At 39.5% G+C, this 12,922-nt stretch overlaps 1 protein-coding gene across 6 annotated transcripts in view; it reads right to left on the reverse strand.

The window, feature by feature from the left end:
- Positions 1–12,922, reverse strand: part of LOC106069881 (zinc finger protein Xfin-like) — a 78,565-nt gene that overhangs the window by 19,049 nt on the left and 46,594 nt on the right. Inside the window, exon 1 of one of the 6 annotated variants that reach the window (XM_013229666.2) lies at positions 600–1,296. The exons of the other annotated variants lie outside the window; for them this stretch is intronic. The gene's annotated coding sequence lies outside the window, so the exon portion shown is untranslated. Of the gene's footprint in view, positions 1–599; positions 1,297–12,922 lie in introns of those variants that run through there. 6 annotated transcript variants of the gene reach the window in all.

A 12,922-nucleotide genomic window follows, 5' to 3' on the forward strand; every position in this document is an offset into this window, starting at 1 on the left:
AAAGTATCAACAAATAACTAACAGGTCTCAATGAGTAGTAAACCAAAGTATCAACAAATAACTAACAGGTCTCAATGAGTAGTAGCCTACTGGAACTATTGATAAAGTTGCCAATGTCTACAATAATCACACTTGAATAAGACGATAGACCTATATTTCACATTTCCTATTCCATCTGCTAGGACAAATTCGTAAAAGTGTTCCCTCTTCCCTAATGCCATTATGGGTTGCCTGAATCAGCCAGAGTTTATTTCTCTGATTAAGATACGCGTATAGCATTATTATTTTCTCTTTTGAAGTTACGTCTGTAATTTATAAGATAATGTGACACACACACAGACACACACACTATGCATGTAAATTATCTTTAAAATACCGGTACAATAGAAGTACATTTAAATGTTAGATTTATACATAAGATCTACAGAAACAATAATTCCAGGTAAAAAAACACACACATCCAATTCAAGACGGAGAGGAATCTAAAGGAAAGAAAACTGAATCCTATATTAGACTAGATCACAATAAAGCACAAAAACTAACTCTAGGGATATTGTGTCTAAATAGTACGTAGATCTAAGTCATTCTATTGTGTTTACCTCCATGGTTAAAGTATCCATTGGTATAGAAATCTCAATTCCAACTTTGTTGACTTCAATTTGATGTGGAAAAAAACAAAACACTTAAGAAACAGGTAACGAAAAGTCACCGCCTCTTCCACAACACACAACAAGCAATGAATGGGGGAGTCCGACTCTACACCCCCTCCAGTCAGAGGCAGAAGTCCTTTCCTTTCTCTGACGTCATCTGGGATCAGAACACACGTCTCAATTGAAGATCCATAGCTTCCTGTAATCAATAACTTGCGGACAATACACACGCTCTCTCTCTCTCTTAACACCAAATTGCGTATCACAATAGATAAAGAGTAGTTTTTTTTGTGTTCAACTTCTTTCGGCTTGTGGCTGCTCCAAGACTCGAAGACGGTAATAACCGACCACAGTGAACGTCTAGTATCGAGTTGAAATTATATGTTCACTAGAGGTGGCCCAGATGCAGAAGCCAATAATTTGATGTCTTTCGGGAAGTGGATTTTAAATTCTACATTGTCACACAGGAAACGAGCACTGCGGATATATATTTTTCCCCTCTCTTCGTCCAGACGTGACACACTCACTGAAAGAATCCGTCAGTGAAAACGGCAAAACAAAGGAGCCATCGCCCGTCCGACTAGTCGTCACGCATGAAGGAGTTCACTGGAGCTTTCTCTAACACTTTTTTTTTCTTTCTTTAGTTTGAAATAACGACGAAAAAAAAAGTTCGTTGTCTCTTTAAAAGTCAAATGTGAGTGGGGCAGCGGCTACAAGTGGCCAGGTCTTGGCATCGTTTCACACTGGACTGTAACACAGACGTGGTTCGGTCAACTAGAGCTGGCTCTCTGTTGGACAGAGTCTTGGCTGCCAGGTACGGTCAAATACAGGTAAGGGTTTGGGTTGGAGCAGCGGTGGGAGGGGGCGGGCGATCAAGGAATACGGAGTGAGAGAGAGGTGGGGGGGGGTCGTAAATTTGACGGAGGGTTAGGGAGAGAGAGAGAGAGGAAGAAGGATGAGACCATTAGAGTGTGGCTAAAACAACAGCTAGAGGGCAAGTTTGGAATCGTAGAGTAGGGGCGGGGGGCGGGTCGTTAGAAGCAGGAAAGCCCGAAGATCAATCAAGAAACGGTCCAATATGCCTCACAGCGAAGGCGAAGAGAGAGAGAGGGGGGGGTAGAAGGAAGAAGACGACATGACAGAGGAGGGGGAGAGACTTGGAGAGATAACTTCTGCTGGTGACATTGGGAGTTACATCCCCTGGGCGAGAGACACCGGTGGATCAGCGTGACGCTTGGTACCTGGCCTCGTAGCGTGGCTAAACTCTAGGCAACAGATTAAAGAAAGAGAGGAGATAGAGAGAGAGTGGGTGATGCTGGGAGGCGCAGAGCGTCCAATAGGTCGCAAACTTGCACCAAACAGGTGGTCAAAGTCTGGGACTAGAGGATTACACATTCGATGCAAGCAGGAGAGGGTGTGGATTGGGAAAAAAAAGGGGGGGGGGAGGACTAGCTACTAGCACAAGTCATTAAGAAACGTGTCAAACTAATGTCTATATTGCCTTTATATCGAACACATTCTCACCCCTCCTCCTTTATTTTCCTGCCTCCGTTTCAATACAACAGCACCTTTGGAGTGAATTTAATGAAGTAACTGATTAAGTTATCTTCAAGTTTGAGTTAAGTCTCCGAGTTCAAACAAGCTTACCGTGCCTGGCATTCGAATCGTGAGTTCAAGTTTAAAACCGCTTAATAACTCAATGTGATTCGACTCGTCGGTTTAGGCCTCTTCACTGAAGGTACCGGATTCAAGGGTCCCATGTCCGCGTTAGGTGACGAAGTGCCAGGACGTCCCGGATATATTTCAATGTTTTTACCACTTCATACATTAATATCTCCACAGGAAGAACCGCCAAGGTCACGTGGTGCGGTGATATCTAATTGTGTCTTGGTTTTCTGGGCTTATTGTTTAAAGTTCTACTTTGAACGTTACCACAAACCTACACGGCACACACACACACTTGATTCGACGGCCCTGTCATCAACCTTCTTGAGAGACAAGCCTTCAGATAACCCTTCTATGCCCGACGGGGACCCTGATAGAATCAGCAGACAGCCGCCAAATAGGGAAAGACTGGGGGGGGGGAGGAGGGAAACGAGGGGGGGCGTTTCCTAAATATTGCATACTGTCACCATAAAATATTATATCACCGTGGAAACATTTATCCACACCACTCTCTCTATCCACACCACTCTCTCTATCCACACCACTTTCTCTATCCACACCACTCTCTCTATCCACACTATTTTCTAAGGTCCCTCTCTCCTTTTTCTCCACTTACTTTTTTTTCTTTTTTTTTGGGGGGGGGGGGGGCGGGTTGAAAAGAAAACTATAAAAATCTTTGACAAAATAACTATTTAATAAAATAGTTAAAAAAAAAAGGTTTTAAAGAGGAAATAGCTTCACAAGCATATCTCTCAATACTGCATGTTTTATTTTCAATGCAGAACAAAATTAATTAAATTTCAATTCTTAATTAAATAATAGCTTTTTATTTTTTTGATAGATTCATTTGTTGTCATCAACAATGTATAATTGTGCAAAGTTTCAACTTGATCCGAGAATGGGCAGTGGGAGAAAAAAAAACGTGTAAAAGAATGCTGACAGACAGACAGACAGAGTCAATACAAAATCTTAATATGATTTTCATTTTGGGGGTTTTCATTGGCTAGCTGTAGACAGTTCACAAAGGTTGGAACGTCACGAGACAGGAAATGACGCTCTTCAGAAGAGACATACACCAAACCAAACCCAGAATTCTATTTAGCACTAGACCTAGGTAGACGACTCATAATAACAAAGGCAAAAAAAAAAAAACAAAAAAAATTTTGCATAAAGAGCATAAATCAAATATTTGTAAAAAAAAAAAAAAAAAAAAAAGCTCCAAAAGTCATGTAGGTCTATACGTTTTGTCAATATATACACTAAAACTAAAAAGACCTAAAAGTTGATAAGAGAAGAGGGGAGGGGGGTAAAATATTTAGGAAAATCTTTTTCGTTCACATTGGTACTCGCGCTGAACTTTGGGTGTTTCTAAGAGTCGAGACTAGGCAAAAATACTTGCACACTTATTACAATGAATATTATTGTCATCATGAAAGATTCCCTTCCTGCCCACAGATCAGTTGAGAAAGCTTCATAGATGATGCAGATTTCATCGCTATTCAACTAGGCAGAGTAGGCTGAACACTAAATTAACCCAAACACACACACACACACACACACAGACACACACACAAGACGGCAACCAAAGACTATCTTGGACTTTGTCTTAAGTGTCATTGCAGCCAAGTGGCACGGGAGCTAACTGCGTCAAGCTACCAGTCAAGTTTTAAGATCTCACGGGGCAAGGTAGCACAGAGCTAGAGGGAAGAGAAAGGTGGATGGGAGGAAAGGAAATTAGAAGGGGAGGGTTACGGAAAGGGGGGGGGGGAGACGGAGATAGTTTAAGATCAGTTTTGCCTACGGCACTGAAGCGCCGAGGTTTGTTTTTTTAAATGTCTTCTGAATACTCAAGGAGAAGAAGCAGAAAAGGTCAAGAAAGTTTTTAGACAGGCTAGGACAAAGATGACAGGACATAGACACACACACACATAAAAAAGGAGGGGGTACTGACATGAGTTATATTGCAGGGAGGGGGTGAGTTTGAAGTTCAATATTTCCATTTCGATCACACACTATTTTCTTAGCAATAAAATAATTTACATATGAAGGTATAACTAGCTTGGGAGTAGGTACAATGCTAGGAATACGAGTGGGTGGGGATGTAGGGGGGGGGGAGGAGGGTGAACCCAACGAGAGGTATGTAATTAAGTTCGGAGATGCAGGATTTCAGTGTCTGCTGTCAGCCAGAGGACATCTATTAATGTATAGCCTAGGTTTCCGTTGAATATGTAGATCTACATATGTGTGTGTAGACTTCCCAGACCAGAATGTTGTGCCAGAGGCCATATTAAAATAAAAAAATAAAAGATGACTTCACGATAAGAGGGCCATTAAGTGAAGGGGAGGCACAAAAGAGAGTTGAACAACAAAAAAAAAGTGATTAAGGAAATAGTGCTGCAGATAATACAGTGGAGGAAGGGACAATTCTACGGAATGGGGGGGGGGATGATTGTATCTTGTATATGAATTAAAGCTACAAGTAATGAGTTAAAGCTACAAGTAATGAGTTAAACCTACAAGTAATGAGTTGAACCTACAAATAATGAGTTAAACCTTCAATGAGTTAAACCTACAAGTAATGAGTTAAACCTACAAGTAATAAATAGATCAAAACGAAGACAAGAGTCTGAAGACAATAAAATGTTTCTTGAAACTGGAAACGAATGACGTGAGTCTACATCAAGACGTGCACATCTACAGTGAACTGTTTAGACATTAGTACTACTGACCAGAACTAAAGTTACTTACTAGATCTAACAGTTAGTCTAGAAGTATCAGATTTACAACTTCTCAAAAGGATCAGACTTAACAAAAGCAGACTAACATAAGGTTGATAAGACAAATAAAAAGGTAAGTAGGCCTATTGATTCAATGAATGTTGACATAGATAGATAGATAGATAGACAGATAGATAGATAGATAGATAGATAGATAGATAGATAGATAGATAGATAGATAGACAGATAGATAGATAGATAGATAGATAGATAGATAGATAGATAGATAGATAGATAGATAGATAGATAGATAGATAGATAGATAGATAGACAGACAGACAGACAGACAGACAGATAGATAGATAGATAGATAAATAGATAGATAGATAGATAGATAGATAGATAGATAGATAGATAGATAGATAGATAGATAGATAGATAGATAGATAGATAGATCTGTATCTGTGGTCTGAAAACCGTAGTTAATAAACCTTGTGATACCACATCAAAGTGATATGAAAGTAATGTACCACCAAAAGTCTTAAGGCCACTCCGAGTTAGATCGATGGGATAGATCTACAACAGCTGGAGAGTACGCGGGAAAGGTTGATGGAAGGAGACTCGATCCGATGACGAAAGATCTATGAGGGAGAGAGGCCTGGAGCAGACCAGACTACAGCTAGTGATAGACATCAGACATCAATTAGGAGTAACACAGTACTTAACATCAGACATCAATTAGGAGTAACACAGTACTTAACATCAGACATCAATTAGGAGTAACACAGTACTTAACATCAGACATCAATTAGGAGTAACACAGTACTTAACATCAGACATCAATTAGGAGTAACACAGTACTTAACATCAGACATCAATTAGGAGTAACACAGTACTTAACATCAGACATCAATTAGGAGTAACACAGTACTTAACATCAGACATCAATTAGGAGTAACACAGTACTTAACATCAGACATCAATTAGGAGTAACACAGTACTTAACATCAGACATCAATTAGGAGTAACACAGTACTTAACATCAGACATCAATTAGGAGTAACACAGTACTTAACATCAGACATCAATTAGGAGTAACACAGTACTTAACATCAGACATCAATTAGGAGTAACACAGTACTTAACATCAGACATCAATTAGGAGTAACACAGTACTTAACATCAGACATCAATTAGGAGTAACACAGTACTTAACATCAGACATCAATTAGGAGTAACACAGTACTTAACATCAGACATCAATTAGGAGTAACACAGTACTTAACATCAGACATCAATTAGGAGTAACACAGTACTTAACATCAGACATCAATTAGGAGTAACACAGTACTTAACATCAGACATCAATTAGGAGTAACACAGTACTTAACATCAGACATCAATTAGGAGTAACACAGTACTTAACATCAGACATCAATTAGGAGTAACACAGTACTTAACATCAGACATCAATTAGGAGTAACACAGTACTTAACATCAGACATCAATTAGGAGTAACACAGTACTTAACATCAGACATCAATTAGGAGTAACACAGTACTTAACATCAGACATCAATTAGGAGTAACACAGTACTTAACATCAGACATCAATTAGGAGTAACACAGTACTTAACATCAGACATCAATTAGGAGTAACACAGTACTTAACATCAGACATCAATTAGGAGTAACACAGTACTTAACATCAGACATCAATTAGGAGTAACACAGTACTTAACATCAGACATCAATTAGGAGTAACACAGTACTTAACATCAGACATCAATTAGGAGTAACACAGTACTTAACATCAGACATCAATTAGGAGTAACACAGTACTTAACATCAAGAGAAGCAAAGTATAAAGACGCTGTGCAGTCTTGTATCTTTAATAAAAGAACAAGACAGCAGAAGTACAAGGTCTTTAAATAGCTAGGTCTCAGAAGTACAAGGTCTCAGAAGTACAATATCTTTAAATATCTAGCTATCAGAAGTAGAAGGTCTTTAAATAGCTAGGTCTCAGAAGTACAAGGTCTCAGAAGTACAATATCTTTAAATATCTAGCTATCAGAAGTAGAAGGTCTTTAAATAGCTAGGTCTCAGAAGTACAAGGTCTCAGAAGTACAATATCTTTAAATATCTAGCTATCAGAAGTAGAAGGTCTTTAAATAGCTAGGTCTCAGAAGTACAAGGTCTCAGAAGTACAATATCTTTAAATATCTAGGTATCAGAAGTAGAAGGTCTTTAAATAGCTAGGTCTCAGAAGTACAAGGTCTCAGAAGTACAATATCTTTAAATATCTAGCTATCAGAAGTAGAAGGTCTTTAAATAGCTAGGTCTCAGAAGTACAAGGTCTCAGAAGTACAATATCTTTAAATATCTAGGTATCAGAAGTAGAAGGTCTTTAAATAGCTAGGTCTCGTCTTTTATAAATAGGTCTTAGATGTACAAGGTTTATAAATAACTAGACTCGTGGACAAAATATTTTTAAAAGACTTAGTGGTGAGCTAGCATTGCTTTCTCAACGTCGCGAGTTTAAAGCCTAGAGGAAACATGTTTGTTGTACTTATAGCTAGACGATGCCTGTGTCAACAATTAGATGAGTTAAAATCAAAATGTATCATCCAATACTTATGTTTTTATAGCCTATACACTTCTATGTGTAGCAGGGACAGTCACCATGGTGTTTTACTTAAATAGTCAATCAGTCTAAAGTGTGGAGACCTCAAACAAGGTTTTTTATTTTGTTTTCCAAGTCTGCTAACAAATAACTTAAAGGAACATCGCAGATCAATTGCAATTTTAAAACAAATAATAATGATAACGGTATGATTCACAGATTGGGAAATCACTGGACTAGAACAAACACAAGAACATTCGATCTAGGGCTCACAAACATTTGGTGTCGCCTACCCCGCCCCCCCCCCTCCCTTTTTTTTTTTTTACAAAATACTAGAGCCACCACAAAAAAAAAAAACATTCCTTGATGGAGAGAGAGAGAGAGAGAGTGAGAGAGATGAAGAGAGAGAGAGAGAGACGGAGAGAGAGAGGCAGAGAGAGAGAAACACAGATAGGCGGATAGAGAGTAGAGGAAGACAGAGACCGAAAGAGAGACAGAGAAATGAAAAGAGAGAGAGACAGGGAGAAATAGAGAGACAGAAACGGGGGGGGGGGGGAATGAAAAGAGAGGAGAGACAGCGATTTAGAATGAGAGAGACAGATGGGAAGAGAGACAGCGAAAGAGACGTAGAGATGACGATGGAGAGAGAGAGGGGGGGGGGAAAGAAGCTGGTGAGGAATGTCCATCCCACAACTAGTTCTAAATTCCCGTTGATGAAGCGATTAACATTTTCTTTCCAAATGTTTTCAGCTCATAATGCATCTAGGACAATGACCAAGTCTTAAAGAGAGATCAACATATTTCCTCATGGTGAGCCAGATAAATGGTCATCTCTAGGGCGAGCTAACTAAAACACAAGATTATTTTTTTTAACAAAAGGCTCGAAGCAAAAGAGCGCAAGAAAATCAAGGGAGGTAAAGCTTGACAGAGTTGGACTTGGTCACGATCGCTTAGGTCTTCTCGAGCGAAAGCCTTTCAGTTTCCTTATTGTCTCATACTACTCTAGGTAGGTATTGTGAGGAGTCAAGCAGAGAAAGACGGTGTGTTTGTGTGTACATTGGTAGAGCAGGGGAGAAACAATTTAAAAAAAAAAAGGGGGGGGGGGGTAAAAAATGTTAAGCAAAGAAGCAGATAAATTTCCACAGAAATAGTTAGCCGGATCAGGGTTTCGGCAAGACCCAAGACATCATGTTGAAAAGGACAAGTCACAGTGAATCATAGAACGGTTATGTCGTGAAAGTTGTTTTTAGCTGAGAGAGAAGGTTTGGAAGTTGTATGACCAGTAGTCATATGTTCCACACGTGACCCTGAGGCACTGTTCGTTAAGTGGGCAAGGGAAGACTGTCTCTGAAAGGATGGAGTTAGGCGGAGCAGGGGGGGGGGGGGGCTGGTAGAACAAAGTCTGGTTATGGGGTATTTAAGAACTCAGGAGAGGAAAGAGAGATGGAGAGTATGTACTTAGCTCACGTTGTTAAGTACAATACTGTAACTGCTCTTGAACCACAGGAAGCTTCGCAGTATCTCCCCCCCCCCCCACTTTTCCAAACACACACACACACACCATAGGAAGACTGCTAAGCATCCAACTACAACAAGACTTTTTGTTACAAGATTCAAACACTTTCAAGACTTGTGAGTGTCAGTGACACAGCACAGTCTAATATTTGTGTCATGTGCTTTAGTCTTGTATGAGTCAAGGGTGGGTATCAACAACACACACAACTAAGGGGAGCGCATTTGGCAACCCCTATAGAAGGACTCCATCTCAGTCAGAGCAGGCCACGTTTCAGTTTCACACTATCAAGTCAAATCTGCTGAAGTACGAGAGAGTTTCGTTCGGTTTAGTTCCTTGAACCCTTAATCTTTTAAAACTCGATATATTAAAAATGCTTTGTAAAATTTACATATTCTTCGATTGAAGCCAGAAATAACGGCTCTTAATCGTGTAATGAGTAAAGTTACATGCATAGTTATAGAGTGGCATTACCTTTAATCAGCATATACAATACTATAGATATTCAGTCGCCATTCTGATGTTAGAAAACTGTATATTTTAATAGCCAACGAAGGTATGTAATAATTCTTTGGTTTTACAGTCGTTTATACAAGATAGTGCTGGTAATGTCCAAATCAAACAACTCCTAAAATGTACTGCCATAAACAGAGACTTGAGTTTAAGTTCAGGTCCTGGTCTTTAAGGTAGCTACGCATTTCAATTGAGTTCACAAACAATTTTAAGACCACAATGAAAGTAAGGATCAGTCATGAAACGGAAGTCTTGAAATGGTTGCCACAAATAAGCGTTAGTTATACGCTGCTAACAAAATGTATAGATTTCGTGATGACAAATACAAATAAAAGAGTTTTAATTACCCTAGAGTGTTTGCTCCATACGGATGGCAGTCAGTCAAGAGAAGAAAACACAAGAGTTTTGGTAGAATAGCCAAGTCAGAAGCGATTCCTGTTTTGAAAGACTAATGTCTGGGAAGGCCTAATCACCTATTGAGCTGTTTGGGGTACAATGTACTGCTTGTCTTGAATAGGAAGGCAGGTCACGGGGAGGTGGGGGTGACGGTCGTCTACGTCACATTGTCCAGCTTGCCAATGCTTAAGCAGAAGCGATTCTCACTGAAACACACACACACACAGACACACAAACACAGTCGTAGTTCTTACCTCAGCTATCAATGCCCAGGTTTTCATGTCCTCGGGCCAGCTTGGGACCATTGACCCGTGTCGGTGATACGCAACTGGTGCTAAGACAGAAGCGTGGGACAAGGCAAACACAAGGCAAGATAATCCGAGGGAGCTACCAACTTTTCTAAGGAGATTTGTTTTCCCCTCAGTGCGCCGGACATAGGTCACCTCGACTAGCACCGGGCTAGATAAGATTCCCACCTCCCCCCGCCTTTTCAAATCTTCAGGCGAAGCAGTGTCATCAATGTGTCGAGCCCAGCGCATTATTATCTATCTCCACCATTCTCACAACAAAAAAAAAAGTGCCCCAAGGGCCCAAGTCTAAAGTCTACCGATAAAGAGATATCGCGGTGTTTCCTAAGACCAAACTCATACATGAACAAGTTAAGTTCGTTCAACTTGAGAACTCGCCAAGACGGCAATTGTTGTGCAATGACCAAAATATACACGTTACCTGTAGACGCTAAACGTATGTATGTTTAATGCGTACGTTTGAGTGCCACTGCTTTTCACAAAGAAAAAACAATTTGACCCCCCCCCCCCAATCCAAATGAATCTGGAACGAAAGGCCAGTTTTGCTGTTGTCACGAAACTTCAAGACATCTGGTTTGACACTTCGTTGTTTATTATTGTTGTTATTTTTTACCATTTACTAGACACTCAATTTTATGCGTTTTCTTGACCTATTTTTGAGCTTTTCATATTAGGCAATAAAACAAAAATAGGCACTACTACTTGAGACATAAACAGACCTCCAGAAGTAATAGTCAGTCGGAGCTACTGTTTTAAGTCAATTTCAACTATAGTTTTAATTACATCTTTTTTTGTGTGTCTAATCAGTAGCTTAGAGTCTACAAAGAAGAAGACAAAGTAATATAGCAACCATAACATTTGATAAAATACTAAACATTAATGAACAATGTACCAAAAATAAATGGTAAATGATTTAAATACAAATCCCGAGACTCTTCTTAATATGAGCACAATGGGACAATGCACTAGTGTAGAAGAAAGCTTATTCTAATCGAATGTCCAAGACCTACGGGGCCATCTCTCTAAGGGCGCCGCTGCGAAAGGTCAAGGTGTGTTTTCTTGTTGAAGGACTGCAGTGTAACATATGAGGTATAAAGAGAGAGAGAATGGGGGGGGGGGTTTCCACGTGTGAGTGCAAGTCTTGTTTACACCACTAGGCTTTAAATAAAGATGTTTACAGTAAATGTTTAGATTAGAAATATTTACATAAATGCACAAATCATTCGCATGTAGTGGGAGGTAAAGAGTATTGAAAGTCGCGTGGCTGGTAAGAGTTATTTCACATGACATCACCAACTCTATGGTGACTACTCAGACACCCCCTCCCCCTAGGCCCTTTCTCTCTCCACCACTTAGACTGAATACATTGATCAAATGATGATGAAAATCTGAACGAAGCTATAATTAAACAAATTAATCACATGCGCTATCTGCAGATTGAAGAACAAAGGAACGCACAGTGGCAGTGGAATGTTGACATGGGCTGCCAACTGTGCCTTTTTTCCCTCTCTCTATTTTAGCCACATTCTTTGCTCTTCACTGAGACAAGCCTAAAATACTTTACAATTACATGAACATTTCAGAAGACAAAGCTCTTTACTTATTGTTGGTAATGACTGGGGTCAGTATTTGATGTCGTGATGTCGTAGTCTCAATATTGAAGGATGTCAAAGACTGTGGCACAAATTGGATGAGGTAGAAAAGCGGTTGGTTAAAATTGTCACCAGGATGTTGGAAAGGAAAAGGAGGGGGTGGGGGTGCCACTTCAACAACATCTTCATCCCGTGACTAACAAACAGCTCAGGCCTGAGTGGTGACTGCTAGAACACAACAATGGATGGAATTGAAGCTGAACACGAAACTGTTTTATCCTGAGTGTGTGTGTGTGTGTGTTTAATGCCTCGTGCAAAGCATCATGGGGTTGATCAAACTAGAACATGGTCATCAAAACCTAGTTCAGTATATTTCTGAAAAGACATCAAGAAATAAGATGGACAAGACATCAAGAAATAAGATGGACAAGACATCAAGAAATAAGATGGACAAGACATCAAGAAATAAGATGGACAAGACATCAAGAAATAAGATGGACAAGACATCAAGAAATAAGATGGACAAGACATCAAGAAATAAGATGGACAAGACATCAAGAAATAAGATGGACAAGACATCAAGAAATAAGATGGACAAGACATCAAGAAATAAGATGGACAAGACATCAAGAAATAAGATGGACAAGACATCAAGAAATAAGATGGACAAGACATCAAGAAATAAGATGGACAAGACATCAAGAAATAAGATGGACAAGACATCAAGAAATAAGATGGACAAGACATCAATAAAAAGATGGACAAGACATCAAGAAATAAGATGGACAAGACATCAAGAAATAAGATGGACAAGACATCAAGAAATAAGATGGACAAGACATCAAGAAATAAGATGGACAAGACATCAAGAAATATGATGGACAAGACATCAAGAAATAAGATGGACAAGACATCAATAAATAAGATGGACAAGACATCAAGAAAT

This window comes from Biomphalaria glabrata, chromosome 7 (assembly GCF_947242115.1).
Source record: "Biomphalaria glabrata chromosome 7, xgBioGlab47.1, whole genome shotgun sequence".
NCBI classification, from domain to species: Eukaryota; Metazoa; Mollusca; class Gastropoda; family Planorbidae; genus Biomphalaria; species Biomphalaria glabrata.